This window comes from Ranitomeya variabilis, chromosome 2 (genome assembly GCF_051348905.1).
Source record: "Ranitomeya variabilis isolate aRanVar5 chromosome 2, aRanVar5.hap1, whole genome shotgun sequence".
Taxonomy (NCBI): domain Eukaryota; kingdom Metazoa; phylum Chordata; class Amphibia; order Anura; family Dendrobatidae; genus Ranitomeya; species Ranitomeya variabilis.
Genome location: NC_135233.1, coordinates 1078197958 through 1078223826, shown reverse-complemented (window position 1 = coordinate 1078223826; position 25869 = coordinate 1078197958). Strand labels below are relative to the sequence as shown.

The window sequence follows — 25869 nt, the reverse complement described above, 5'->3', positions numbered from 1 at the left end:
GGATAAATTGGACAACAACTTTTGGGGTCCAATTTCTCCTGTTATCCTTGTGAAAATAAAAACTTGGGGGCTAAAAATCTTTTTTGTTGGAAAAAAATATAATTTTTATTTTCACTACTCTGCATTATAAATTTCTGTGAAGCACTTGAGCTTTCAAAGTTCTCACCACATATCTAGATAAGTTCCTTAGGGGGTCTAGTTTCCAAAATTTGGTCACTTGTGGGGGTTTCTACTGTTTAGGTACATTAGGGGTCTGCAAACGCAACATAACGCCCGCAGACAATTCTATCAAAGTCTGCATTGCAAAATGGCGCTCCTTCCCTTCCGAGCTCTGCCGTGCGCCCAAACAGTGGTTTACCCCCACATATGGGGTACCAGCATACTCAGGACAAATTGGACAACAACTTTTGGGGTCCAATTTCTCTTGTTACCCTTGTGAAAATAAAAATTTGGGGGCTAAAAAAATCTTTTTTGTGGGAAAAAAAATATTTTTTATTTTCACTACTCTGCATTATAAACTTCTGTGAAGCACTTGGGCATTCAAAGTTCTCACCACATATCTAGATAAGTTCCTTGGGGGGTCTATTTTCCAAAATGGGGTCACTTGTTGGGGGTTTCTACTGTTTAGGTACATTAGGGGTCTGCAAAGGCAACATAACGCCCGCAGACAATTCTATCAAAGTCTGCATTCCAAAATGGCACTCCTTCCCTTCCGAGCTCTGCCATGCGCCCAAACAGTGGTTTACCCCCACATATGGGGTACCAGCATACTCAGGACAAATTGGACAACAACTTTTGGGGTCCAATTTCTCTTGTTACCCTTGTGAAAATAAAAACTTGGGGGCTAAAAAATCTTTATTGTTAAAAAATATATATTTTTTATTTTCACGACTCTGCATTATAAACTTCTGTGATGCACTTGGGCATTCAAAGTTCTCACTACACATCTAGATAAGTTCCATGGGGGGTCTAGTTTCCAAAATGGGGTCACTTTTGGGGGGTTTCTGCTGTTTAGGCACATCAGGGGCTCTCCAAACGCGACATGGCGTCCGATCTCAATTCCAGTCAATTTTGCATTGAAAAGTCAAATGGCGCTCCTTTGCTTCCGAGCTCAGCCATGCGCCCAAACAGTGGTTTACCCCCACATATGGGGTGTCGGCGTACTCAAGACAAATTGTACAACAGCTTCTGGGGTCCATTTTCTCCTGTTACCCTTGGTAAAATAAAAATTTGGAGGCAAAAAGATCATTTTTGTAGAAAAAATGCGATTTTTTTATTTTCACGGCTCTACGTTATAAACTTCTGTGAAGCACCTGGGGGTTTAAAGTGCTCACCACACATCTAGATAAGTTCCTTAAGGGGTCTAGTTTCCAAAATGGTGTCATATGTGGGGGGTCTCTACTGTTTAGGCACATCAGCGGCTCTCCAAACGTGACATGGCGTCCGATCTCAATTCCAGCCAATTCTACATTGAAAAAGTAAAACGACACTCCTTCTCTTCCAAGCTCTGCGGTGCGCCCAAACAGTGGTTTACCCCCATATATGGGGTATCGACGTACTCAGGAGAAATTGCACAACAACTTTTGTGGTCTAATTTCTCCTGTTACCCTTGTGAAAATAAAAATTTGGGGGCAAAAAGATCATTTTTGTAGAAAAAATGAGATTTTTTATTTTCACGGCTCTACGTTATAAACTTCTGTGAAGCACTTGGGGGTTCAAAGTGCTCACCACACATCTAGATAAGTTCCTTGGGGGGTCTAGTTTCCAAAATGGTGTCACTTGTGGGGGGTTTCCACTGTTTAGGCACATCAGGGGCTCTCCAAACGCGACATGGCATCCGATCTCAATTCCAGCCAATTCTGCATTGAAAAAGTCAAACGGTGCTCCTTCACTTCCAAGCTCTGCGGTGCGCCCAAACAGTGGTTTACCTCCACATATGGGGTATCGACGTACTCAGGAGAAATTGCACAACAACTTTTGTGGTCTAATTTCTCCTGTTACCCTTGTGAAAATAAGAATTTGTGGGCGAAAAAATCATTTTTGTGAAAACAAATGCGATTTTTTATTTTCACGGCTCTACGTTATAAACTTCTGTGAAGCACTTGGGGGTTCAAAGTGCTCACCACACATCTAGATAAGTTCCTTGGGGGGTCTAGTTTCCAAAATGGTGTCACTTGTGGGGGGTTTCCACTGTTTAGGCACATTAGGGGCTCTCCAAACGCGACATGGCGTCCGATCTCAATTCCAGCCAATTCTGCATTGAAACAGTCAAACGGTGCTCCTTCACTTCCAAGCTCTGCGGTGCGCCCAAACAGTGGTTTACCTCCACATATGGGGTATCGGCGTACTCAGGAAAAATTGCACAACAAAATTTGTGGTTAAATTTCTGTTTTTACACTTGTGAAAATTAAAAAAAATGGTTCTGAAGTAAAATGTTTGCAAAAAAAAGTAAAATGTTAATTTTTTTCTTCCACATTGTTTTAGTTCCTGTGAAGTACGTAAAGGGTTAATAAACTTCTTGAATGTGGTTTTGAGCAGCTTGAGGGGTGCAGTTTTTAGAATGGTGTCACACTTGGTTATTTTCTATCATATAGACCCCTCAAAATCACTTCAAAGGTGATGTGGTCCCTAAAAAAAACATGGTGTTGTAAAAATGAGAAATTGCTGGTCAACTTTTAACCCTTATAACTCCCTAACAAAAAAAAAAATTGTTTCCAAAATTGTGCTGATGTAAAGTAGACATGTGAGAAATGTTATTTATTAACTATTTTTTGTGACATATCTCTCTGATTTAAGGGCATAAAAATACAAAGTTTGAAAATTGCAAAATTTTAAAAATTTTCGCCATATTTCCATTTTTTTCATAAATAATCGCAAGTAATATCGAAGAAATGTTACCACTAACTTGAAGTACAACATGTCACGAAAAAACAATCTCAGAATCAGCGGGATCCGATAAAGCGTTCCAGAGTTATAACCTCATAAAGTGACACTGGTCAGAATTGTAAAAATTGGCTCGGTCATTAAGTACCAAATTGGCTCTGTCACTAAGGGGTTAAAGGGGATGTCCAGGTTTGTAATGAGTCTTCAGTCATTCTTTGTGACTGCAGACTTCTGAATTCTCACAGTGCGCACTGCATGCTGTCAGGATTCTCTTGTGCTGGCAATTTACATACATGCTGTCACATGCTGACTAGACATGTGTGGCCTCACTCAATGAAAATGAACTGAGTGAGGCCGGGCACGTCTAGTCGGAATGTGGCCAGAAGTATACAAATTGCATGCTTGTGCTGACGTGATTGTCCACCGGCAAGGTAGAATCCTAACAGTGTGCAGTGCATTAGTTGTGTGAATTCAGAAGTCAGCGATGTCAGGATTCAGCTCTGCAGGTTCCAGTAGTTGTCACATGGACACGTCACTCATATGTGACTTTCATACTTGTGGTCCTGTGACACCGAGCTTCTCTTCTATTTCTCTGTTTTTCACTGAACATTGAGAGCATTAGGGAGAGGAGCTCGTCCGTACATGGCTAAGTGTGAAAATCGCATATGTCCTTGTGGGGTGCCAAAATTAATTCTTGCCCCGGGTGCCAGAACCCTTAGATACACCTCTGAGATGGACACTAAGTACAATAACTCACCTCCTGGTAGTGTGCTCGCTGTCATGATTCTCCAATATTGTCCATGAGGCCGTGTGTCATATTTGCGAGTGTGATGCGAAAAACTCGCGCGAGTCTCTCACATTAATACCCCGCACTGCCGCAGGCACTCGGAACTGGAGTGTGCGGCTGCATGTATTTCTATGCCGGGTATTGAGGCAGAAGACTCGCTCGAGTTTCTCGCATCACACTCACAAGTGTGACCCCGGCCTTAGAGTGATTTTCATACTTGCAGTCACATAAAGACTAGAAGTGCTCGTCCTTGCTCAGTACACTTTTATTGAGAGCATGTCTAATCAGAATTGATTGCAAGTGTGCAAATTATATACTCGTGGTCACTTGACCACCTGGTTTCACAGGCAATATCGTAGAATCCAGACAGCATGCACACCTCAGGCTGTCATCATTCAGATATTGCAGACTTTTATCCCAAGTTTGGACAACTTGTTTAAATGTGAATGATTTTTTTAACAATTGTGGCTCAATGGTTTGCACTGTAGCTTTGCAACGCTAAAGTCCGGGATTCAAATCGCATCAAGGACAACATCTGCATGGAGTTGATATTTTCTCCCTGTGTTTGCATGAGTTTCCACTTGGTGCTCTTGTTTCCTCCCACACTCTAAGGACTTACTGATTTGAATTGTGAGCCCTAACGGAGACAGTAATAAAAATGTATTTAAAGAGATATGTAAATTAATGGCGCTAAATAAAAGAGCAAAATAAATCAATAAAAAATGTGACAATTTGTTCAAAATTCCTTCTGATTCTCAGTTACAAAATCTGAAGATTTAGACACAATTCCACAGTTCTTAGAAAATCAAGAAAGAAATGTGGCACTCACCCAGTTTGCAGTGAAGTTGATGTCTTTTATTTTACCATATCAAGGTTGCAGACATTTTCTTGGAATCGGCAGGTAACCGAATGGAGCGCTGAGTGCACGAAACGGCCGTCGTCCTGTCTTCACTCCCCGCACCCTCACTTTTTACCTGCCGATTCCAAGAAGCTTGATATGTTAAAATAAAAGACATCAACTTCACTGCAAACTGGGTGAGTGCCACATTACTTTTTTGATTTTCTATGGATTACCATTTTGCTATTATATGTGAAGCACCATTTCCCAGTGGCAAAAAAAACACGTTTTTTTAGTCCTGAAGGATCATATGTTGTATGCCTTGAAGTGCACTACAGCTCCTGGTGCCATTCAAATCTTTTCTTCTGAGAAACTTTTAATTCCCCAGTTCTGTCTGTGAAAGCTCCAGGCAAGCAGGGCCGCCATCAAGGTATTACTGCCCTTACTACTGTATGGGGCCCGGTGATTAGAAGCAGAAAGGGGGGCCCGAACACACTGGCAGCCAGGTCCGCTCGGGATGCCCTCTCTTTTGCTTCTCCTCATTGGGCCCCTGGACATTTTGTTCAAGGCTTCTGAACACCCGATGCATAGCAACACTGTGGTGTTTTAAAGTTACACCTACAGTGTTGTTAATGCATCCAGCGAACGTAAATTGACACTGTACCTTTAATTTGTGTCCAGCCCGGATGCATCATGGTCCTTCCTGACATCAGATGCTGCTCCACTTCCTCATTCCGGAGCAGAGCAGTGTGCGGTGCGTCACGCAGGGATGGATGGCGGATGAGAGCAGGTGGAGGCGGCGGGCAGGGAGCAGGGTGAGTCTCACTCTCTTCGGTGATCCCGTCTGCTGAGCTGTATCTAATCCTATCCTGTGTGATCCTGTCTGCTGAGCTGTGTATCTAATCCTATCCTGTGTGATACTGTCTGCTGAACTGTGTATCTAATCCTCTCCTGTATGATACTGTCTGATGAGCCGTGAATCTAATCATCTCCGGTGTGATACTGACTGCTGAGCTGTGTATCTAATTCTCTCCTGTGTGATACTGTCTGATGAGCCATGTGTCTAATCCTATCCTGTGTGATACTGACTGCTGAGCTGTGTATCTAATCCTCTCCTGTGTAAAACTGTCTGATAAGCCATGTATCTAATCATCTACTGTGTGATCATGTCTGCTGACCTGTGTATCTAATCTTATCCGGTGTGATAGTCTGCTGAGCTGTGTATCTAATCTATTCTATCCTGTGTGATACTGTCTGCTGAGCTGTGTATCTAATCCTATCTTGTGTGATACTGTCTGCTGAGCCGTGTATCTAATCCTCTCCTGTATGATACTGTCTGCTGACCTGTGTATCTAATCCTATCCTGTGTGATACAGTCTGCTGAGCTGTGTATCTAATCCTATCCTGTGTGATAGTCTGCTGAGCCATATATCTAATCCTCTACTGTGTGATACTGACTGCTGAGCCGTGTATCTATTCCTCTCCAGTGTGATACTGCTGAGCTGTGTATCTAATCCTCTCCTGTGTGATACCTAACTGCTGAGCCGTGTATCTAATCCTCTACTGTGTGATCTTGTCTGCTGAGCCGTGTATCTAATCATGTGTGTGATACTGACTGCTGAGCCATTTATCTAATTCTCTCCTGTGTGATACTGTCTGCTGAGCTGTGTATCTATTCCTCTCCTGTGTTATGCTGTCTGCTGAGCTGTATCTCATTCTCTCCTGTGTGACCCCATCTGGTGGGCACTGTGGTATAACCCCTTCTCGCTGTTGCAGGTTGTGGGTGGTTTTGGAGGTCGTCACTTTTTCTGTTCTCTTCTTCTGATTGGGGGTCTGCGAATTGAGATACTGATTTGGCTTTTATCTTAAGTCATATTGCACGACTCTTTAAAGGGTTGATTGTGACTTGTAGGAACGCTAGTTCCAACAGGTGGCGCTATAGACTTTAAGTCCTCTTTTTCTCAGAAGAGGCAATTTGAATATATAATTTCCCAGAGGAGCATTGCACGGCGAATAAGCCTCCTTACCTTGACAAGCCAGCTGGTATGTCACTCTCCATAAGGAGAAACGTTACCCCTTAGACCCCAGTCCAGAGCCTCTCACCTAGCCAAATCAGTTCTCATGCTTCGCACTTATGAGGGCCAACAGACCGAAACACCATGTCTGCGAATTGGGATACTGATTTGGCTTTTATCCTAAGTCATATTGCACGACTCTTTAAAGGGTTGATTGTGACTTGTAGGATCACTACTTCCAACAGGTGGCTCTATTGAGTTTAAGTCCTCTTTTTCTCAGAAGAGGCAATTTGAATATTCAGGATCATCCAGTAACTTATAAGTTTTGGTTGGGGTTTGGAAGGGGGTGGGGAATTATTGATGTGAGTCACCCTGCCAGGGCTGAATGGGGTAGCCGGTACCGGGTCCGGTGTTCACAGGGGGATGTCACGGTGGCGACCTGGTCCGTGGCTCTGGGCGCCCATGTAAAAGGGAAAGGTCTTTAAAAGGAATAAAGTTTATGTTCGTGATGCCACCTGTGGTATTAGGTCAGTGGGGACCGACGCTGCTTTAAGGGGTCCTCTGGGGTGATGTTATGGCAGATAGATGGTATAACTTCCCACAGGTGAAGTGTATCCCCCAGGGCTCCCAGTGTGTAGATGAAAGATGGTCAATGGCACAGTAAAGAACGAGGACACAGGGTTGCAGTCTCATTACCTTGCTTACTGAAGACTTCAGGCAGCCACAGTCCAGGGCACCAGATCACAGGGCAGGCAGGGTCCGGCCGGCTTGGAGGCAAGTTAGGAGTCCCCTTATCCAGGTGAAGATTAAAGCCTTCCTCTAGCGCTGGGGTGTTGTAGTTCCTTACTGCCTATGACTTCATATAAGGTCCTCACAGATGTTCTCTCTCTGTCCCCCGTATAGGATAGGACATAACCCGTATGACTGGGGACTTGAGCCTTTTTACAGGGACTCTAGCAGGGCGGACAGGTAACAGTTCAGCTGTCCTGACGGTCTCTGATGTAAGTCGTAGATGCCCTTACAAACTCGGTGTTCCGGTTACTGGTCTCTGCACCTCAGAAGGAGGCAGCCTGCTCGTGGCTTGTCTCCCACTGGTATCCTCTCCTGTGTTTCTCTCTTCTGCATGCTCACTGCAATATATTCAGCTTTCGTATAATCTCTTTGCAGGATGTGCAGCACTGCGGCTACACAGCTCCGTACACCTTCTTCTGCCACAGACTGCTCCAGACTGTTCCCTGGCAAGAACTAACTCACTTTCCCTACAAACTACCATATATATGGGGAGTCACCTAGTAAATAGGAGCAAAAGCTCTCCCTGGTGGCCTGGTGTGTGAATGCAGCGCCCCCACTGCCGCAGGGCCGAGGGGTACCCGGTACCGGGTCTCTGAGTCTCTGCTCTGGGGTTGTCACGGTGGCTAGACCCGGTCCGTGACCCTGCTGAGGGGTGTACAATGAAGGTGGAGGGAATCGTGATGATGTTATGGTTGTGGTAGTGCAGTGTTGCGGTGCAGGACGCAATCAATCACAAGGACACAGGGGTGCAGTCTCTTTACCTCTTTACTGAAGGTCTCTGGGTCCTCAGTCCGGAATATGGTCCACCAGGCTGCGCAAGTCCGGCCGGTCCAATGGCACCTCCAGAGTTCTCTTTACAGGTGGAAATCTGTGCCTTCCTGCTAGCACTATGTGTTGTGGTCCTCCCCTGCTGTGCTTACGTGATAGTACCCCACAACTGTTGTGTCTGTTTCTGATGTTCCCTCACAACTCGTTCGGATGATGTTCTTCTCCTCCATCCCTCCCTGATGTTCTGGTCAGGACGGCACCCGTATGACGAGTAGGCTCGGAGCTCTTCCGGGACCCTAGAGTCGCCCCTCTCCTAGTGTGCCCCCCATGTCTTCATAGGTGATGTATGTGAGACAGCCCGCCTGTGACTGACTGTCCTGCCGAAGGTTTGAAGTATTGCTTGGAGCTAGATATATATATATACTTCCTCGGCGTTCCGGCCGCCGGTCGTGCGCCTCAGTAGGATGTTGACTCGGTCTTACAGCACAACTCCTACTGGTATTCTCCTTTTGCTTGATCTCGTTTCTCACTCAGCACGATATATCTCGCTTCTGATCCTTTCTTAGGGCACCGCCGCTATGCTGAGCAGGCACGGTCCCGTGACGTTCTTTCTCGTTGCCAGGCCTCTGTCAGGGTCCCAAACCTGACAGGGACCCTACCGAATCTTCCCCCACAACGCCCTCTGCCACAAGGTGTTGCCTGGTTCCAACCCAGTCAGCTTTCTCTCTAACTTCCTGCCTGACCCCCAGTTTTACCAGTATGTGAGGAGTGGCCTAATGAATAGAACCCTTAGCTCCCCCTGGAGGCCCGACTGTGAAATGTATTGGTGTATGTGATACCTGGTCAGATGAACTCCTTCAGTGCCATCGGACGTACCATAGCCCCCCATAGTGGCGGAGCCACAGTACTGCAATGACCAGGACTCTGGGGCGCTGCATGAACATGTTGCATGTTTGTGTTTACCTGGTGACAGTTATCCCTTCTTGCCTGCAAGCGTAACGTCACTCTCCCCGTGATTAAAGCAATGCCACTGTGACAACCAGGACCCTGGGTCACCACAGATGCAAGTGGGTATATATGATCGGGAAACCTCTCTATTATTATTATGGCAGTGTAATTTTTGAAATGGGGCTATTGGCCTGTGCTCGCACAGCAGTACATGGACTGGCGTCGATCCCCTCACCAGTATCCTCATACATGCTGTGAGGCTGCTGAGTTCAGGTCAGGAGACCTGCGGCCGGTCTATTCACCGCGGTCCAAGTGCAGACTGATATTCACCAGAAGTGGAGCTTTTCCAAGAGAGGGCGGAAGAACTGTGGAAGGTTCGAGGGGTGGAGGTGGAACTGGAGTTGGAGTCTGGTCGGAGTTTCAAGGGGGCCCTGAAATTCCTAGTGGCAGCCCTGCAGGCAGGTAATCCATCTCCAATCCTGCTCCTGACTGTTCTCCTGTTCTATTGTCCCTGCTGCTTCTAGTTATTTTCCTTTTCTGTGTATCATTCTCAGCAGCCATGGCTCTATACATCTTTGTATCGGGAATAGGGTTGAGCGACTTTCTTTTTTTTAAGATCGAATCGGGTTTTGTGAAACCCGACTTTGTCCAGAGTCGAGTCGAGTGCAGTCGGCCGATTATCGCTAAAAGTCGGGGATCGACCGAAACACGAAACCCAATGCAAGTCAATGGGGAAGCATAGTCGGCAGTGAGTGGAGGCCAGGAAAACACCTACAGTGCCCATTTTAATGCCAAAAACATCCATTCTTGTTTCTGAAGCTTGTCAATCTTAATTAACTTTATAATAATAGTTGTTCAATGGAACTTGGGGGTCATTTGGCAAATTTGTGGGGGGTAGGGCTGGTTCAAGGTTTTAGTGGGCCCAGGAATCGAGGACTACGTCACGGCGGTGGAGCAGGGAGAGGTAAGTATTTCAACGTTGCAAGTGCAGTGATCCTGAGCAAGCAGGGGGGCACACTTGTTCGCATTGGCACTGGCACAAGGCCCCTCAAAGTACAGCGGTGTGTTTGCACGGCGGGGGCGCCTCACACCAGCAGTGACACTTTTGCGTACTCTGAGGGGCCCTGTGCCAGTGATGTCGCCAACGAGTATGCCCCCCCACCTGATGAAGGAACCTGCACTTTCATCTGCACCTTCCTCTTTGTCCCTGTGTAAGGTGGTATAACATGCGGGAAGGGGAACCTTACTTTCAGCAGGGTCAGATTCTGGCTGTGTAGAGTGCAAGGGGAATGTAGTGGTCTAGGTCAATGTACCAGCAGACTCATCTAGCAGTGGCTGGGCAATGGGCAGGATGAGGAGGAAACAGATATAGGGCCAAAGAATAAAGTAGGCTAAATGCAGTTCAAAATTGGTAACAGGACTAAACAGGCGGCATTGCTTTGTTCAGTGGAGTAGCAAACCCAGGAGCAGCAGACACTGTTTTAAGGGCCCAAACACACTAATAGGCCAAATGCAGTTTAATATCTGATACTTTAGGCCAAAAGCCTAAAGACTGAAGCTCAGCTTTATTCAGTTGAGGGCAAACACCAGGAAGGGGCAGACACCGTTAGTAGGCCCTAACCACCAATTTTTGAAAACACAGCACTTAATGAGAGCCAGAAGGATGAAGCTCAGCTTTATTCAGTTGAGGAGAAACACCAGGCAGGGGCAGACACCGTTAGTAGGCCGTAACCAAAGTTGAAGGCCAAATGCAGTTTAATTTCTGATACTATAGGCCGAAAGCCAGAAGGATGAAGCTCAGCTTTATTCAGTTGAGGGCAAACACCAGGGAGGGGCAGACACCGTTAGTAGGCCCTAACCACCAATTTTTGAAAACACAGCACTTAATGGGAGCCAGAAGGATGAAGCTCAGCTTTATTCAGTTGAGGAGAAACACCAGGCAGGGGCAGACACCGTTAGTAGGCCGTAACCAAAGTTGAAGGCCAAATGCAGTTTAATTTCTGATACTATAGGCCGAAAGCCAGAAGGATGAAGCTCAGCTTTATTCAGTTGAGGGCAAACACCAGGGAGGGGCAGACACCGTTAGTAGGCCCTAACCACCAATTTTTGAAAACACAGCACTTAATGAGAGCCAGAAGGATGAAGCTCAGCTTTATTCAGTTGAGGAGAAACACCAGGCAGGGGCAGACACCGTTAGTAGGCCGTAACCAAAGTTAAAGGCCAAATGCAGTTTAATTTCTGATACTATAGGCCGAAAGCCAGAAGGATGAAGCTCAGCTTTATTCAGTTGAGGGCAAACACCAGGGAGGGGCAGACACCGTTAGTAGGCCCTAACCACCAATTTTTGAAAACACAGCACTTAATGAGAGCCAGAAGGATGAAGCTCAGCTTTATTCAGTTGAGGAGAAACACCAGGCAGGGGCAGACACCGTTAGTAGGCCGTAACCAAAGTTGAAGGCCAAATGCAGTTTAATTTCTGATACTATAGGCCGAAAGACAGAAGGATGAAGCTCCGATTTAGACAGTGGAGGACAATTTGAATTAGGGACTGCAGACAGACTTAGTAGGCTGTCCCCTGTGGACCATGCATCCAACACATTAACCCATTGCGCCGTAATGGACAATCTTCCATGGCCATGCCTACAGGTCCATGCGTCTGTTGTCAGGTGCACCTTTGTACTCACAGATTGCCAGAGTGCATGGACAATGCAGTCTTTTACATGCTGGTGGAGGGTTGGGATGGCTTTTCTCGCAAAAGAAGTGTCGACTGGTTAGCTTGTAGCGTGGTACAGCGTAGTCCATCATGGCCTTATTAATAGTAAATAAAATATATAACTAGGCTCTATCAACTTTTAAATAGGTTCCAGGGGTACACGGGCAGCATTGGTGTGGTCAGTGGAGGAGTATTGCAAGTAGGGGCCGCAGACAGGCTCACAAAGGCCTAAAATAACAAACAGTAGGCAGTCATGGCAGTTTGAAATCGGTTACATGGATACACAGGCAGGCACTCCAGGCAGCATTGTGGTCACTGGTCAGTGGAGGAGTATTGCAAGTAGGGGCCGCAGACAGGCTCACAAAGGCCTAAAATAACAAACAGTAGGCAGTCATGGCAGTTTGAAATCGGTTACATGGATACACAGGCAGGCACTCCAGGCAGCATTGTGGTCACTGGTCAGTGGAGGAGTATTGCAAGAAGTGTGTGACCCAGTTAGTACTCCCAAAAAATAAATAGATGTTAATGTCTCGCAAAACAACTATAAATAAAAAAAGGGTGGCATGCTTAGGTACAGGGGTGGGCTCATCTGCAGAGTTTGTGACACAGTAATTTGGCAGTAAATTAGTATGTACTGGTGTCAATATAGGACACTGACCCAGACTACTTTAACTAGCATCATAGATGTAAAGAAATTGTTATTGTTTGTCAGTGCCAGGCATTGAATGATGTCAGCGCATAGACTAAACATTGTTGGAGCTGTGCGAGATAATTTTGCACGTGGTAGAGCACAGTTTGAGCTGGGGGGGGGACTCTCTTGTGGCCGGCGGTACCGCTCCAGGGCCCCTCATGTTACAATGGTGTGTCTGACGTTGGGTGCGCACCACCACCGCCAGAGACACTTTATTGTACTATGAGGGACCCAGTGGCAATTCCATCAACCAAAAGCGAGCACACCCACCTCCTCTGACAACCAGCACTGTAACTAACGGGTGCTTGCGCCAAGTGTCGAGAGTGAGACAACGGCCCCGTGGGGGGAGTTTTCCCATTGGGGGATGTGTAAACATGTCGTATGCTGGTCATACAGCTGCTGCAAATTAAGAGATTTGAACACTCAGTAAGACCAGTCCACAAGCAAGACCTTTTTATAGGAAAGCTAGGTGTCAGCCGGGAAAGGTGGGGCAAAATCATTAGAAATCCAGGAGTGGTTCATTTTAATGAAGGTGAGATCATCCACATTTTGGGTAGCCAGACGAGTCCTTTTTTCGGTTAATATTGAACCAGCAGCACTGAATACTCTTTCTGATAGCACACTAGCTGCTGGGCAAGCAAGCTCCTGCAACGCATATTCTGCCAATTCAGGCCAGGTGTCTAATTTGGATGCCCAGTAATCAAATGGGAATGACGGTTGAGGGAGAACATCGATAAGGGCTGAAAAATAGTTAGTAACCATACTGGACAAATGTTGTCTCCTGTCACTTTGAATAGATGCTGCAGTACCTGTCCTGTCTGCGGTCATTGCGAAATCACTCCACAACCTGGTCAGAAAACCCCTCTGTCCAATGCCACTTCTGATCTGTGCACCTCTAACACCTCTGCCATGTAGCCCCCTGCAGCTTGTGTGAGAACCATCACCGGCGCTGTGTGCTGGGAATGCCTGAATCAAACGGTCTACAAGAGTAGCTTGTTTGGTTGCTAAGATTAGTTCGAGGTTCTCATGTGGCATAATATTTTGCAATTTGCCTTTATAGCGAGGGTCAAGGATGCAGGCCAACCAGTAATCGTCATCGCTCATCATTTTAGTAATGCGTGGGTCCTTTTTGAGGATACATAAGGCATAATCCGCCATGTGGGCCAAAGTTCCTGTTGGCAAATCTGCGGTTGTGCTGGTTTGAGGGGCAGTTACAGGCAAATCTACGTCACTTGTCTCCCTTAAAAAACAGAACCCGGCCTTGCAACGCAACTAATTTCTGTTGGCCCAGGAGAAGCTTCCTCATTCAAAAAGTACTCATCCCCATCATCCTCCTCGTCCTCCTCCTCCTCTTCGCCCGCTACAGCGTCCTCTACACGGCCCTGACCAGACAATGGCTGACTGTCATCAAGGCTTTCCTCTTCCTCTGGTGCAGACGCCTGATCCTTTATGTGCGTCAAACTTTGCATCAGCAGACGCATTAGGGGGATGCTCATGCTTATTATAGCGTTGTCTGCACTAACCAGCCGTGTGCATTCCTCAAAACACTGAAGGACTTGACACAGGTCTTGTAGCTTCGACCACTGCACACCTGACAACTCCATGTCTGCCATCCAACTGCCTGCCCGTGTATCCTCCCACAAAAACATAACAGCACGCCTGTGTTCACACAGTCTCTGAAGCATGTGCAGTGTGGAGTTCCACCTTGTTGCAACGTCGATGATTAGGCGATGCTGGGGAAGGTTCAAAGACCGCTGATAGTTCTGCATACGGCTGGAGTGTACGGGCGAACGGCGGATATGCGAGCAAAGTCTGCGCACTTTGAGGAGCAGTTCGGGGAGCCCCGGGTAACTTTTCAGGAAGCACTGCACCACCAGGTTTAAGGTGTGAGCCAGGCAAGGAATGTGTTTCAGTTGGGAAAGGGCTATGGCTGCCATGAAATTCCTTCCGTTATCACTCACTACTTTGCCTGCCTCAAGATGTGCAGTGCCCAGCCATGACTGAGTTTCATTCTGCAAGAACTCGGACAGAACTTCCGCGGTGTGTCTGTTGTCGCCCAAACACTTCATTGCCAATACAGCCTGCTGACGCTTGCCACTAGCTGTCCCATAATGGCACACCTGGTGTGCAACAGTGGCAGCTGCGGATGTAGTGGATGTGCGACTGCGGTTTGTGGACGAGCTCTCGCTTCTGCATGAGGAGAAGGAAGAGGAGGAGGGGGGGCGAACGCCTACAGCCAACTCTTTCCTTGACCGTGGGCTAGGCAGAACTGTCCCAATATTGCTGTCCTCTGTGGACCCTGTGTCATGATCTCTGCAGGCAGAGATCATAGCAAGCCTATAGAGGGACAAGCTCTCGGAAGATGGAACTATACTGACCATGAACTAAGCCTGCCGCGCAACTAGAAATAGCCAGGTAGCATTTCCTATTTATTGCTAGATGCCCAGCTCTGGCCTAAGACCTAAATAGCTAGCAGAGGGAAATATAAGACCTGGCTCACCTCTAGAGAAATATTCCCAAGAAGACAGTAGCCCCCCACATATAATGACGGTGAGTTCAGATGAAACAACAAACGCAGCAGGAAAATAGTCTTAGCAAATTTGAGGTCCGCTTACTAGATAGCAGAAGACAGATAGTATACTTTCATGGTCAGCAGAAAAACACTAACAAAACACCATCCAGAGATTACCTTAAACTCTGGCATTAACTCATAACGCCAGAGTAGCAATCCCTGATCAACGAGAGCTTTCCAGACACAGTAACAAAACTTCAGCTGTGAACTGGAACAAATAGGCAAAACGAAACATGGACAAAAGTCCAACTTATCTAGTAGTTGTCAGAAGCAGGAACAAGCACTGAGAGGCATCAGATAACATTGTTGACCGGCAAGAAACCACCAGAGAAATGAGCTTAAATAGCGACACCCACTACTGATGGAACCAGGTGAAACAGGAAAGAGGATGACAAGTCCAATTCCACAAGCGGCCACCGGGGGAGCCCAGAATCCAAATTCACAACAGTACCCCCCCCTCAAGGAGGGGGCACCGAACCCTCACCAGATCCACCAGGGCGACCAGGATGAGCCCTATGGAAGGCACGAACAAGATCAGAAGCATGAACATCAGATGCATTGACCCAAGAATTATCCTCCTGGCCGTAACCCTTCCAGTTGACCAGATACTGGAGTCTCCGTCTGGAAACACGAGAGTCCAAAATTTTCTCCACAACGTACTCCAACTCACCCTCAACCAACACCGGAGCAGGAGGCTCAACTGAAGGTACAACAGGTACCTCATACCTGCGCAATAACGACCGATGAAAAACGTTATGAATGGAAAAGGACGCAGGGAGGTCCAAACGGAAAGAAACAGGATTAAGAATCTCCAATATTCTATAAGGGCCGATGAACCGAGGTTTAAACTTAGGAGAAGAGACCCTCATAGGGACAAAACGAGAAGACAACCACACCAAATCTCCAACACAAAGCCGAGAACCAACACGACGATGACGGTTGGCAAAACGCTGAGTCTTCTCCTGGGACAACTTCAAATTGTCCATAACCTGCCCCCAGATGTGATGCAATCTCTCCACCACCGCATCCACTCCAGGACAATCCGAGGATTCCACCTGACCGGAGGAAAATCGAGGGTGAAACCCCGAATTACAGAAAAACGGGGACACCAAGGTGGAAGAGCTGGCCCGATTATTGAGGGCGAACTCTGCCAATGGCAAAAAAGCAACCCAATCATCCTGGTCAGCAGAGACAAAACACCTCAGATATGTCTCCAGGGTCTGATTAGTCCGCTCGGTCTGGCCATTAGTCTGAGGGTGAAAAGCAGATGAAAAAGACAAATCTATGCCCATCCTAGCACAGAATGCCCGCCAAAATCTAGACACAAATTGGGTACCTCTGTCAGAAACAATATTCTCAGGAATACCGTGCAATCGGACAACATTCTGAAAAAACAGAGGAACCAACTCAGAAGAAGAAGGCAACTTGGGCAGAGGAACCAAATGGACCATTTTAGAGAAACGGTCACAGACCACCCAGATGACAGACATCTTCTGGGAAACAGGCAGATCTGAAATAAAATCCATCGAGATGTGTGTCCAAGGCCTCTTAGGAATAGGCAAGGGCAACAGCAGTCCGCTAGCCCGAGAACTACAAGACTTGGCCCGAGCACAAATGTCACATGACTGCACAAAGACTCGCACATCTCGTGACAGGGAAGGCCACCAGAAGGATCTTGCCACCAAATCCCTGGTACCAAAAATTCCGGGATGACCTGCCAATGCAGAAGAATGTACCTCAGAGATGACTCTACTGGTCCAATCATCCGGAACAAACAGTCTATCAGGCGGACAACGATCCGGTCTATCCGCCTGAAACTCTTGCAAGGACCGCCGCAGATCAGGAGAAACGGCCGACAAAATTACTCCCTCCCTAAGGATACCTGTGGGTTCAGCATTACCAGGAGAGTCCGGGTCAAAACTCCTAGAAAGGGCATCTGCCTTAACATTCTTAGAACCCGGTAGGTATGACACCACAAAATTAAAGCGAGAAAAAAATAAAGACCAGCGCGCCTGTCTAGGATTCAGGCGCCTGGCAGTCTCAAGATAAATCAAATTTTTGTGGTCAGTCAATACCACCACCTGATGCTTAGCCCCCTCTAGCCAATGGCGCCACTCCTCAAACGCCCACTTCATGGCCAAAAGCTCCCTATTCCCAACATCATAATTCCGCTCTGCGGGCGAAAATTTGCGAGAAAAGAAAGCACAAGGCCTAATGACGGAGCAGTCGGAACCTTTCTGCGACAACACTGCCCCAGCTCCGATCTCCGAAGCGTCAACCTCAACCTGAAAAGGCAGATTCACATCAGGCTGACGTAACACAGGGGCAGAGGCAAAACGGTGCTTAAGCTCCTGAAAGGCCTCTACAGCATGAGGGGACCAATTAGCAACATCAGCGCCATGTCTGGTCAAATCAGTCAGTGGTTTAACGACATCCGAAAAACCAGCAATAAATCGGCGGTAAAAGTTGGCAAAGCCCAAAAATCTCTGAAGACCCTTAAGAGAGGAGGGCTGAGTCCAGTCACAAATAGCTTGCACCTTGACGGGATCCATCTCAATGGAAGAGGGAGAAAAAATATACCCCAAAAAGGAAATTTTCTGGACCCCAAAAACGCACTTAGACCCCTTCACACATAAAGAATTAGACCGCAGAACCTGAAAAACTCTCCTGACCTGCTGGACATGAGAGTCCCAGTCATCAGAAAAAATCAGAATATCATCCAGATATATTATCATAAATTTATCCAGAAAATCGCGGAAAATATCATGCATAAAAGACTGGAAAACTGAAGGGGCATTAGAAAGACCAAAAGGCATGACCAAATACTCAAAGTGGCCCTCGGGCGTATTAAATGCGGTCTTCCACTCATCCCCCTGCCTGATCCGCACCAAATTATACGCCCCACGAAGATCAATTTTAGAGAACCACTTAGCACCCTCTATACGAGCAAACAAATCAGTAAGCAATGGCAATGGGTATTGGTACTTAACAGTGATCTTATTCAGAAGCCGATAATCAATACATGGTCTCAAAGAGCCGTCCTTTTTTGAGACAAAGAAAAACCCAGCTCCCAAGGGAGAAGAAGATGGACGAATATGTCCCTTTTCCAAAGACTCCTTTATATATTCCCGCATAGCAGCATGTTCCGGCACAGACAGATTAAACAAACGACCCTTTGGATATTTGCAACCCGGTATCAAATCTATGGCACAATCGCACTCACGGTGCGGAGGTAACGACCCAAGCTTGGGTTCGTCAAAGACGTCTTGATAATCAGAGAGGAACTCAGGGACTTCAGAGGGAATGGACGACGAAATAGAAACCAAAGGTAAGTCCCCATGAATACCCTTACATCCCCAGCTCAACACAGACATTGCTCTCCAGTCCAAGACTGGATTGTGAGACTGCAACCATGGCAATCCCAGTACCAAATCGTCATGTAAATTATACAGCACCAGGAAACGAATAATCTCCTGGTGATCCGGATTGATACGCATGGTTACTTGTGTCCAGTATTGTGGTTTATTATTAGCCAATGGGGTGGAGTCAATCCCCTTCAGAGGAATAAGAGTCTCCAAAGGCTCTAAATCAAAACCACAACGATTGGCAAAGGACCAATCCATAAGACTCAGAGCGGCGCCAGAGTCAACATAGGCGTCCGTGGCAATGGATGACAAAGAGCAAATCAGGGTTACAGACAAAATAAACTTAGACTGAATGGTGCCAATGGAAACAGACTTATCAAGCTTCTTTGTACGCCTAGAGCATGCTGATATAACATGAGTAGAATCCCCACAATAGAAGCACAATCCATTCTTCCGTCTAAAATTCTGTCGCTCGCTCCTGGACAGAATTCTATCACACTGCATACTTTCTGGCGTCTTTTCCATAGACACCGCCAGATGGTGCACCGGTTTGCGCTCCCGCAGACGCCTATCAATCTGAATAGCCATTGTCATGGACTCATTCAGACCTGCAGGCACAGGGAACCCCACCATAACATCCTTAACGGCATCAGAGAGACCTTCTCTGAAAGTTGCCGCCAAGGCGCACTCATTCCACTGAGTAAGCACAGACCATTTACGGAATTTTTGGCAGTAAACCTCAGCTTCGTCTTGCCCCTGAGATAGTGCCATCAAAGTTTTTTCTGCCTGAAGTTCCAAATGAGGTTCCTCATAAAGCAAGCCCAAGGCCAGAAAAAACGCATCCACATCGCGCAACGCAGGATCCCCTGCTGGCAATGAGAAGGCCCAATCTTGAGGGTCCCCCCTGAGCAAGGAAATCACAATCCTAACCTGCTGAGCAGGGTCTCCAGCTGAACGAGACTTCAGGGACAAATAAAGCTTACAATTATTTCGGAAATTCTGGAAGCTAGCTCTATTCCCTGTGAAGAACTCCGGCAAAGGAATTCTCGGCTCAGATACTGGAGCATGTACCACAAAATCTTGTAAATTTTGTACTTTCGTGATGAGATTATTCAAACCCGCAGTTACACTCTGAAGATCCATTATTGTCAGGTGCCCACAGAGCAATACAGAGATTAGGAGGAGAGAGAGAAAAAAGACTGCAGCAAGGCAAACTGGAGGAAAAAAAAAAAAAAAAAAAATTCCAGCAGACTTCTTATAACTCTCCTTTCTCAACCTGGGTCTTTAACACTTTATTGGCCGGTCAAACTGTCATGATCTCTGCAGGCAGAGATCATAGCAAGCCTATAGAGGGACAAGCTCTCGGAAGATGGAACTATACTGACCATGAACTAAGCCTGCCGCGCAACTAGAAATAGCCAGGTAGCATTTCCTATTTATTGCTAGATGCCCAGCTCTGGCCTAAGACCTAAATAGCTAGCAGAGGGAAATATAAGACCTGGCTCACCTCTAGAGAAATATTCCCAAGAAGACAGTAGCCCCCCACATATAATGACGGTGAGTTCAGATGAAACAACAAACGCAGCAGGAAAATAGTCTTAGCAAATTTGAGGTCCGCTTACTAGATAGCAGAAGACAGATAGTATACTTTCATGGTCAGCAGAAAAACACTAACAAAACACCATCCAGAGATTACCTTAAACTCTGGCATTAACTCATAACGCCAGAGTAGCAATCCCTGATCAACGAGAGCTTTCCAGACACAGTAACAAAACTTCAGCTGTGAACTGGAACAAATAGGCAAAACGAAACATGGACAAAAGTCCAACTTATCTAGTAGTTGTCAGAAGCAGGAACAAGCACTGAGAGGCATCAGATAACATTGTTGACCGGCAAGAAACCACCAGAGAAATGAGCTTAAATAGCGACACCCACTACTGATGGAACCAGGTGAAACAGGAAAGAGGATGACAAGTCCAATTCCACAAGCGGCCACCGGGGGAGCCCAGAATCCAAATTCACAACAACCCTGCATCCACCACATTCACCCAGTGTGCCGTGATGGACACGTAACGTCCCTGGCCATGCCTACTGGTCCATGCATCTGTTGTCAGGTGCACCTTTGTAGTCACAGACTGCCTGAGTGCATGGACGATGCGTTCTTTAACATGCTGTTGGAGGGCTGGGATGGCTTTTCTAGAAAAGAAGTGCCGACTGGCTAGTTCGTAGCGTGGTACAGCGTAGTCCATCAGCGCTTTGAAAGCTTCGCTTTCAACTAACCGGTAGGGCATCATCTCTAATGAGAGTAGTCTAGCAATGTGGGCGTTCAAACCCTGTGTACACGGATGCGAGGATGAGTACTTCCTTTTCCTAACAAGAGCCTCATGTAGGGTGAGCTGGACTGGAGAGCTGGAGATCGTGGAACTAGCGGTGGTGCCGGTGGACATGGGTGACTGAGAGAGGGTTGGAGATGGTATTCTTGCCGGTGCCCTACATGCAGTGTTTCCTACTACTAACCTGGTGATTCCCTGACTGCTTTGGCCTGGCGACGAAAGCAGCACAGATACTGCAGGTGGTGTGGGAAATGGTCGGCTTACAGGGAGGGAAGGGATGTAGCGTTGCTGACTAGCTTCATTGGCCGAGGGTGCTGCAACCTTTAGGGACGTTTGGTAGTTAGTCCAGGCTTGCAAATGCATGGTGGATAAATGTCTATGCATGCAACTTGTATTTAGACTTTTAAGATTCTGACCTCTGCTTAAGGTTGTTGAACATTTTTGACAGATGACTTTGCGCTGATCATTTGGATGTTGTTTAAAAAAATGCCAGACTGCACTCTTTCTACTATCGGATACCTTTTCAGGCATTGCAGACTGAGCTTCTTTAACCGGATGGCCACGCTGTCCTCCAACTGGTTTTGGTTTTGCCACGCGTTTTTGGCCAGATACGGGACCGGTAGATGGAACCTGTTGTGATGTTGATGCCTGCTGCGGCTCCTCCTCCTCCGCTTCAGAACTACTGCCGCCTGCACCCTGTTCCCCCAATGGCTGCCAATCGGGGTCCACAACTGGGTCATCTATGACCTCCTCTTCTATGTCGTGTGCGATTTCGTCTGTGTCACCGTGTAAGCCGGTGGTATAGCGTCCGTGACGGGGCACCATAGTCTCCGCTGGGTTTGATTCTGCCTCAGTACACTGCGAGGGCAATGTTCTGATCTGAGTCAAAGGAACAGCATAGTAATCTGGCTGTGGCTGTGCATCTGTGCACTCCATGTCCGATTCAACTTCTAATGGACATGGCCTGTTAACTGTTTCACTGTCTAACCCAGGAACAGTATGTGTAAAGAGCTCCATGGAGTAACCCGTTGTGTCTCCTGACGCATCCTTCTCTCTTGTTCTGGGTGAAGAAGACAAGGAAGCGACTTGTCCCTGACCGGGAGCATCCACTGACGATGCACTGCTCTGACATTTGGCACTTTCCGAGGAGAAGGCGAAAGAGCTAGAGGCAGAGTCAGCAATGAAAGCCAATACTTGTTCCTGCAGCTCCGGCTTCAAAAGTGGTTTTCCTACTCCCAGAAAAGAGAGCGTTCGAGGCCTTGTGTAGCCAGACAACGAACCTGGCTCAACAACTCGAGACTTAGGTGCTGTACTGCTTTTACCACGACCACCTGATGCTCCACCACCACTACCATCATTACCAGCTGACAATGACCGCCCACGGCCACGACCTCTTCCACTAGACTTCCTCATTGTTTGCAAAACGTAACCAAAGTAACACTATTTGTTACTGTTAAACAACTTATAAGGTGAACTCAAACTTCTGTAGGATTTATATATACCTTTATAGGTGCCTTACACTGAAAGGAAAATCAGGCCCAATGTTACACACTAGGTTTTCTGTGGCCCAATAATTTGAGACAGATGGCACACACAGGCCCAGCACTCAAGCAGAAATGCCAATCTTAATCTCCCACTATTTTTTTTTTCTGGGAGAATTTACCCTAAAAAAAAATAAAAAATGGCCAAGTATTACACAGTGTTTTCAGTGGCACACAATGAGAGAGAGATGCCACACACAGCAATGGCACGGAGGCAGACTTGCCAATATTTATTTCCCACAATTTTTTGGGGGGGAAAATTGAGAATTTAGAAAAAAAAAAAAATGGCCAAGTATTACACAGTGTTTTCGGTGCCACACAATGAGAGAGAGATGCCACACACAGCAATGGCACGGAGGTAGACTTGCCAATATTTATTTCCCACAATTTTTTTTTTGGGAAAAGGGAGAATTTAGAAAAAAAAAAACAAATGGGCAAGTATTACACAGTGTTTTTGGTGCCACACAATGAGAGAGAGATGCCACACACAGCAATGGCACGGAGGCAGACTTGCCAATATTTATCTCCCAATAAATTTTTTTTTTTGAAAAGGGAGAATGTACCCCCCCCAAAAAAAAATGGCCAAGTATTACACAGTGTTTTCAGTGGCACACAATGAGAGAGAGATGCCACACACAGCAATGGCACGGAGGCAGACTTGACAATATTTATCTCCCACTATTTTTTTTTTGGAAAAGGGAGAATTTAGAAAAAAAAAAATGGCCAAGTATTACACAGTGTTTTCGGTGCCACACAATGAGAGACAGATGCCACACACAGCAATGGCACGGAGGCAGACTTGCCAATATTTATCTCCCAATATTTTTTTTTTTTTTGAAAAGGGAGAATGTACCTCCCCCCCAAAAAAAATGGCCAAGTATTACACAGTGTTTTCAGTGGCACACAATGAGAGAGAGATGCCACACACAGCAATGGCACAGAGGCAGACTTGCCAATATTTATCTCCCACTATTTTTTTTCTTTGGAAAAGGGAGAATTTAGAAAAAAAAAAATGGCCAAGTATTACACAGTGTTTTCGGTGCCACACAATGAGAGACAGATGCCACACACAGCAATGGCATGGAGGCAGACTTGCCAATATTTATCTCCCTGCAGTTATCTCAGCAAAGTATGGCAGGCAGCTGTAAAAAGGACTGCTGCACACAAAAGTGTGGACAAACACACAAGATAGCTGTGCAGAAAGGAAGGAAAAACAGGATTTGTGCTTTGAAAAAAGCAGTTGGTTTGCACAGCGGCGTACACACAGGCACAGCAATGCAGCTATCAGGGTCAGGGAGCACTCTAGTGCAGCCCAATGAGCTACAGCGCTGAGGAAAAAAAAATGTAGCTTCCACTGTCCCTGCAAACAAAAGGTGGTGTTGGACAGTGGAAATCGCTACAGCACAAGCGGTTTGTGGCTTTATGTACCCTGCCTATCACTATCCCTGCTTCTGAAGAAGCGGCAGCAACCTCTCCCTACGCTCAGATCAGCAGCAGTAAGATGGCGGTCGGCGGGAACGCCCCTTTATAGCCCCTGTGACGCGGCAGAAAGCAAGCCAATCACTGCAATGCCCTTCTCTAAGATGGTGGGGACTGAGATCTATGTCATCACGCTGCCCACACTCTGCGTCCACCTTCATTGGCTGAGAAATGGCGCTTTTAGCGTCATTGAAATGCGACTTTGGTGCGAAAGTCGCGTACCGCATGGCAGACCCCACACAGGGATCGGCTCGGTTTCATGAGACGCCGACTTTGCCAAAAGTCGGCGACTTATGAAAATGAACGATCCGTTTCGCTCAACCCTAATCGGGAAGAGTCAGATGATCACTTATATTTTGTGACTCTGTAAAGCAGCCAGGGTGGTAGTCGTGGCAACGGGCTGTAGTGTTCCCATACCCTGGTGCCTCACCAATGCAATATAATGTCCCTTCTGCTGCATGTGCAGCATGCACAGCAGAACACTCACGTCAGTTGCTGAAGTCCCCTCATGCTCTGTCCCTCTGGCTTCAGAGCCACAGATCCCACAAATCACTCCAGACTCCATGTTCATGCTCAACAGTACAACTTTACTTAAACACATGGTTTTTGTCACTGATGCCATACAGTTCCTTTGCAGTGTCAATCCTGAGGCTTTCCCTGAAAATCTCTGTTCTTACTGTTGATCTGCTCTGGCCCCTTGGACAATCTTTGTCCCACCAGGCAATCTCTGGCTCTTCCTGGCATCTCTGTCTCTCTCCCAGACAATCCCTGTCCCTTCTGTGACTCCCATGGTTCTAGGTCCCCCAGCTTCCTCAGTTCAACTCATCCGGACTCAATAGGAGAAGTTAGAAGGCTGGCCATCTCAGCTGACCTAATCCCGGCCTCAGGACCTGGATCCTCTTGGGGTGGGTTACTGTTGTAGGTGGTGACTGCTAGCACATTTATCAGCCTGGGGCCCCTTCCTGCCATAATAGTTTTATCCCCATGGCTGGCAGACTGTCACTATTCACTGCTGCATCCTGACTGAGCTGAACCAGTAAGTGCCTGACTATATCATCATTGCTCTGCACTGCACCTCCTCACTGGAAAAACTATGCTGTCTTTTCCTAAACTAATATGCCTATTCCCTATCTTTAATGTGCCCCACTATTCTAATCCCACTATTGACCTATGACATCCCTACTTCTTTACATAACACACATCACATTATAGTACATAAATAATACAGCATCAATACATTAACATTAGTAAACATCAAGGTGCAGCACGTAATATATGTGTACATTTTCCACAGGGGGAAGACACCAGACAGACTCTGTCATCTCCTACAACTCAGTACCGTACGCACATCCATAACAATCATTGATGGTTTCTGTCAAACAGTCTTCTCTACTGCCCTTTATTACAACTATTCATTACTTATGACTGTTCAAATGTAGGTTCCTATTGGTGGCATAGATAGCAGTGTAAGACCATGGAGGAGTATGGCTCCAAAAGAGCCTAAATCTCAGGTTTAGATTCAACAAGCAGAACAGCATGGAACACTACATTTCCTATCAAGATGATGGACACAACAACAAATCTTGGTGAACTCCTTTAAAAGCCAAGATTATCCACTGGGCATCTTTTGTATCCATTAGAGATGAGTATACTGCAAATAGACAGATTCTCTTTAATTTGGTTGGAAAATATGACTTCCAGATAAGAGAGGTAAAAAATACATTATCCAACTTGAAACCTCACCTGTCCTGGCATCGGAGCCTCCATTCTTCCTCTGGCTCACTTCCTCCATACGGTTCCAGACTTCTCTTCCTTTTGTAGGAGCTATTATGTGGAGCTATTAGTAACTGCCCCATGGGGTTACTGCCTTCCTTTGGATCAACATGTTAGTCTATAGGCTGAACTTGATGGACTTAAGTCTACCTTCAACCTTAAAAACTATAAAACTATGAAAAACTGAGGGTTCAGGTGAATTCAAACATTTTGTGAAATTCAAAGGAAATTTGATCCACCTCAAATCGATTCACACAACTCTAGTAACCATCTTATGCTAGATCTGGCACTGTGCTGTGGTTTTCTATTATGAACATACACCAAAATCTAGATGTGAATAAACTCTTATTGGGTGTTTAGATGTGATTACA

The 25869-nt window shown here is 46.5% G+C and overlaps 1 protein-coding gene across 1 annotated transcript in view; it reads left to right on the top strand.

Moving 5' to 3' along the window:
- The window catches only part of LOC143808707 (cytochrome P450 2K4-like), a 142148-nt gene that overhangs the window by 31654 nt on the left and 84625 nt on the right, over positions 1-25869 (top strand). The window lies entirely within an intron of this gene.